The 5,850-nt window shown below is 39.6% G+C and overlaps 1 protein-coding gene across 1 annotated transcript in view; it reads left to right on the top strand.

Moving 5' to 3' along the window:
* The window catches only part of pop5 (POP5 homolog, ribonuclease P/MRP subunit), a 270,905-nt gene that overhangs the window by 225,039 nt on the left and 40,016 nt on the right, over nt 1-5,850 (top strand). The window lies entirely within an intron of this gene.

Below are 5,850 nucleotides of genomic sequence, written 5' to 3'. Positions count from 1 at the left end.
ACGAGTCTGTAATGTCGAAGGGGACTCAGTAAATCTGTGTCAGAGAAAAGGGAACAACTGCTTTCCCCTTAACGAACCTTTTTCATAGTTTAAATTGTTTAAAACATTTTTCTGTTGAGAAATATATTTAAAAGATAAATTAGTGATCATAAATATAAAATTAAACAAAAGTAGAAATGATGACACCCCCACTATACTACAATGGTAAAGTCCTTCATTACCCAATGAACGCTCTACAGCTCGGCGTGCGAATATGTACAATGCATTATGGGACAAAGGTTATTGGCATCACCATAGCAACGACCGATCCGCGCAGTGTCTGTGTTAAATTGTGATGTCGACTCCATAGTTATTAAGTAACTAAATGCTGCCAGAGTCCGCTAGATGATCCATTTTATTATCGCTTTCATTACGAAGCACTTTGTAATTGGAAGTACAGTATAAGTTTACTGTTTAGTCGCTACGCTCCCTGAGATCCCTAGCCGTTAACCGATTAAAATATCGCATCCACATCTACTGTTGACTCCAACCCTTTCTTGTGCATAAAACTGCGCCGCTGTTTTATGACTTCATTACGTTTTCCACTCAGTGCTATCCTTTAATGTGTATGTTTCGTTTATAATAAGGTGCAAGGGGGCACAAATGGTTACGGTGTTGGAAAGGATCCTGGAGGTGATATGGATTCATTTTCGAGGAACTTTTTTGCAACAATAAATACACTAATTCTGAGTGGCTCAGCCAAGTAAACGTGCCATTTGTGTCCAAAGTGTCCTAGTATGTGCCAGAAGCTAAAAAGCAGGTACTTTAAAGTCATCTCAGCTACTCTTTAGCAATAACAATTATTTACACTTATATAGCGTTTTTAAAACCTACGTAAAGCGCTTTCTATAGACAGTGGGAAACCACTTCAACCACCACTGATGATGATAGCATCCACTTTTTTTTAGCATTTTTCAGCACCCACCTGGATGATACAACGGCAGCAATCCTTGTGCAAGTGCACTCAAACATCCAATAGCTCTTGGGCGGTGAAGAGGTGAGAGATAAAGTTAGCCAATAACGGACAGGGAACGATTAGGGGGGCGGAATACCCAGGCCGTGCTGGGCAATTTAGCCAGGACACCAGAGAACACCCCTACTTTTTTCGAAAATGATCAGGGATCTTTTATGACCACAGCGAGCTAGGACCTCAGTTTTATGATGCTAACTTTTACAGCCCATCGTTCCCGTGACTGCACTGGGATCTAGACACTGACCGTCAGGTAAGCACTTCCTGCGGCCTCACCAACACTTCCAGCAGCATCCCAAACCATTTTTTAGATGGTCTCTCAACCGAGTACTGGCCAGCCCCAAGAATGCTTAGCTTCAGATGGATTACCTGTTCTGATGTTCCGGTGGAATGGCTGCTGGATGATCAAAGTTTTCAAATAAGGACGCAGGAACATCCCATTACATACTAGTTTCCAGTTCAAAGTCTAATTGCTACAGAGACATTCTCCTCCCCATCAGTGGAAAAATATAGTAGATACCAGTGGCAGAGAGTCTGTCGTCTAAAATATTATATTAATAGAGGACGCTAGATGGCAGCATATAAAAATTAGTGAGTAGTGGACAGGAGTAGAGATGGCACTGTAAATGTAAAAAAAAAGTAAGCACCTTAGCTTATGTGGTAATGAATGGAAGAAGAAATTAGCTTGGATCGGTGACACATTATGCATACAATAAATAAACATGTACCTAGTATCTACATTACACTAAAAACAATCTTGCTGCTGCATTACCTGCAGTTCATAATGATCCAATATTTCCCTGACACTATATTTTATAGTCAAAAATATAAAAAGCAACAACGACTTGCTATACATCATGGTCCAATGTAGCCAATAACTTTAGCTGGAGACTTCAATATAGGTTTTACCTCTCCATCAGGTATTTCTTTCAAAAATGTTACGTTTGAGAAGCATGGAGTACAATGAACCACAGACCCTGCGCAACTAACAATAGTACATCAATCAATGCCATTTTTATATATGATGAGTTGGATTCTGGTGTTTATGAATGCTATTTCAGCTGCTATAAGCCAATTTAGCCTCAATTTTTAAATATAGGATATTGTAGAATACAACTGGCAAGAAGTTAATTAAGTTTTTGATTGCATGTGAATATTACACCATACATGCATTTTCTAACTTGTCTTTATTTGAACTCAAAACCTTACAGACTAGTGCATTAGCCCATGTTCGTTTTGCCTGGTATTCCATATGCAAGATTTCTTTTATTTAGCATATCTTCCCAAGCCTCTCTATAGCTGCAATGCAGTTTTTTCCATATTTTTCACAAGTTAAGCCCTAACAGGTCTTTGGTATTACACAGTAAGTAAATGGTGGACACTCAGCCAACACCTTCTGCATTACAGTTCATTTCATTAGCCACAGGAGTCACAATTCCTTTGAGGGAGCGGACAGCAAGAACGAAGAGATGACTGATAATTAGCTGAAGGGCAAAGACATATGGACAGTTGCAGAAGATGCCAAAGAAGGATGGGCTTCACTGAGACAGCACACTAGGTCTGGGGAAAGTTCCATCCCTCAGGAAGTGTTTGTGTGAAGATTTGCATAGTGAGCAGAGAGAGAAGAAGTAGAACTATACTGGTTTGGGGAGAGGGTTGGCAGGGGGGTATTGGTTAAAGTTTATATTTGCCAATATAGCGAGGACAGTTTCATTAACGAGCACTTTGTATTTTCAACACCGTTACACCCATGCATTGGGCTTTATAAAAGTCGAAGCCCATATATTTTTAAGAAGCAAACACATTTTACTTCATAGTGTGCCTTTCAATAATAAGAACCATTTCAATTTGGGCCCATTACGTATGCCTGTCTTGTTTTTTCTACAGTCGGAGCACTGACAGGTTAGGTGGCAAAACAAGAGTCACACAGTGAAACAGTGTTAGCAGTGGACAGACAAACGTTTAGTTGTAATGTTTTACTTTTGCCACCTAGGAGTGTAAAGTTAATTATGGTCAGATCGGAAATTGTAACTTGTCATCCTGGATGGGTAATGGAAGGATTAGCAGGTGTTATTATTCTAGGGATAATTTTGAAATGTATGTTGTGACATTTTTCAAGTAAGAAAAAGAGAAATGTTGAGGTAAGGTATAGTTATGCTCACTAATCATGGCACTAAACAGAGGAGACATGTTGTGATCTTTCATTTTCATAAATGTATTGTGTCTTTTCTGATCCTATTCCCAGCAATCTATACATGGAATCTGTGGTTTGCACATGCAATGATTTCAATTATTTGGTCAGAAATGGTGTATCTGGCTTATATTAGATGCATATACAGTACAGTATTTTGTTTATGCTTTGCTATGACCCCATTTTGTTTTCCCTATGGGCACCACAATTTTAGAGGCTTTTGTATTTGCTGTTTCCTTGACAATGTTTCCCAGACTACACTGCAATACGCTTGTTTGAGTTGTCATCAGAGCAACGGTTTAAAGGTCATCCTTAGCAGTGCCAGGAAATCCAAGATTGAAGGTTAAAACCTTGTTTCTCTGTAATATTCATTTTTGCTTTTCTAAGTTACTGATTCTCTGCTCTTGTTTTTTTAACTCCAATTTTTCAGTTTTCGTTTTGCTTTTGTCACTCTGTTGTGTTGACTCCCGGTTTTGACCTTTTGCCCATTCACTGACTACGGTTATACCTGTCCTTTTCCATTTTTCCGTTTACTGTCTGTTACGAGTTAGTACACATTGCATGTTGATTAGCACCTGCAGGTAAGAATTTCATTACATTCTGTACACATAGCCATAATAACATTATCCACCTTAATAAAAGGATACGTGTCTGTGTGTAAATGTATCTGTGTGTCCATGTGGTTGCTATGTCTCTGTCATTCCAACAGATGGTACTTCATAACCATTTGTAGTAATAAAATGCACCACATTTATCATTCCAACAGGTGGTGCATCACAGACATTAACACTGCTTTTACAAATCTCATACCTAATTGCATATAACAGACACATATACATTGCATTTATTGTAATGCATTTTATCACTATACTCATACTACTATATTCCTATTATTGTACTCATTACACTTGCACAAGTTTCTAGCTATAATGCAGTAAACCATACACCAAGTACATATATGAACACCTAAATTAGGTTAGACACTCATCGCAATATATAGTATGTCCACAAAAGTTGTAATTAAGAAATAGAAAAGAGAAAAACAAAAAACCTGTCATCAACATTTGAGAAGAACATCTGAGGGTAGGTGGTCAGTTTTAACAGACAAAGTCACAGGTCAACTGGGCACCTCAGTCATTTTGACCATCCTACAATAAATATATGCTGGTCAGTCTAATAAGAAAGTGAAATCCTTTCATCATTTGAGTCCAAGATGTCCAATATCTCTGAAGTCACTTCACACAGGCAGAAGAAGCAAGTTAGCAGAGCAGTTGTTATACCAAAAGCCACAACAAGATACTGAGATGAGTAGGAGAACGGGAGTCCATAATGATTATTAGGCTCATGCAAACAACTAGCAAACAGAGCTGGAATGGTGTTTAGGGATTTCCACTTTATGAACCTGTTTTATCTGATTTTAGTGTCCAGTTGATCAGAGCAGACGGCTGAATAAATTCAGAAAACACAAAGATTAGAGTTAAAGAGCTGCATGGAGATGAGTGGTTATTGATCTGAGGAGAGCCAGTAGACCCTGGAGGAAGCAAACAGCGGTAAAAAGAAGAGATAAACAATGAGGCAATAAAGTTAAACACACAGCTGGGGCCATTAAACCAGTCTAAAGTGAAGAGAAATGAATGGTAGGTATGAGTCAATTGACTGACCTTGAATGACTTATGTGCACAGTTAGAGATGCAGCTGGCCAGGGAAAATGAGGGACGGCAATGCCATGTAATGAGAAGGGATGAAGTGAGTGAGAGGCACAACCTGAAGATAGCATCCTCCATGTGATATCCCACTTATACAAATAGGCAGATTACATCACAAACTCAAAACATATTTCAGTCTATGGTCACGGAGAGTCAGGATATATCCCAGTGATATGTGTATATGGCATGGAACAGCACTGGATGGATGGCCTTTATAACACAGGGCTCAGACGTGCACACAAAGGACCATTCAGCAACTTAACACATACGTCTTTGGAGATGTCATAGGAAAACCAATGCAGATATGAGGAGAACATACAAACTTCACACATACAGTGACATGGCATGAAATTGAGACCCAGGATCTGCCACCCCACCATGGAAGGTGACACAGTATTATTCATTCATACACTACATGCTGTGTGCCGGTGATCTCAATGCTAAATCCCACTCAAGAAGCTTTGTGCTATTAATTTTGGTCAAGCTTCACCTTGCTTTTTTGACATTATGTCAGTTTGCACACGCTCCACTCCTCGGTCTCCATAGCAACAGTTCCACTTTTCTGTCATGGATGAGAACATAATCGGCACATCTAGCTGTCTATGAACAGCTACAGTTGCAGGCCTGTGTCTGCGAGTGAAAGCAGAAGAGTCTCCAGTTGTCTCCCCATTCTTTGCTGCTCATCTCTGTCCTATGCATGGTCTTTATTCTACATAGGACCTTCTGCACAGAGAACACCACCCCAAGGCACTTCACAAATATGGTGCTGCTTTTTGCATAATTGTAAAATCAGAAGGTCAAGTGACTTCTTGAAGGTCATACAGTGCACCAGAGATGAGGACTGAACCTGAAGCTCAGGAGTTTACAGTCCAGTGCTTTAGTCACCGGGCTACTCTTCTTTATTCAGAGTGACCTACAAATCAGAATGCAACTGCGCCAAGTCA

Source organism: Erpetoichthys calabaricus, chromosome 18 (assembly GCF_900747795.2).
Source record: "Erpetoichthys calabaricus chromosome 18, fErpCal1.3, whole genome shotgun sequence".
In the NCBI taxonomy this organism is placed as follows: domain Eukaryota; kingdom Metazoa; phylum Chordata; class Cladistia; order Polypteriformes; family Polypteridae; genus Erpetoichthys; species Erpetoichthys calabaricus.
Note: the sequence above shows the minus strand (reverse complement) of the source record. Positions and strands in the feature narration are given on the sequence as shown.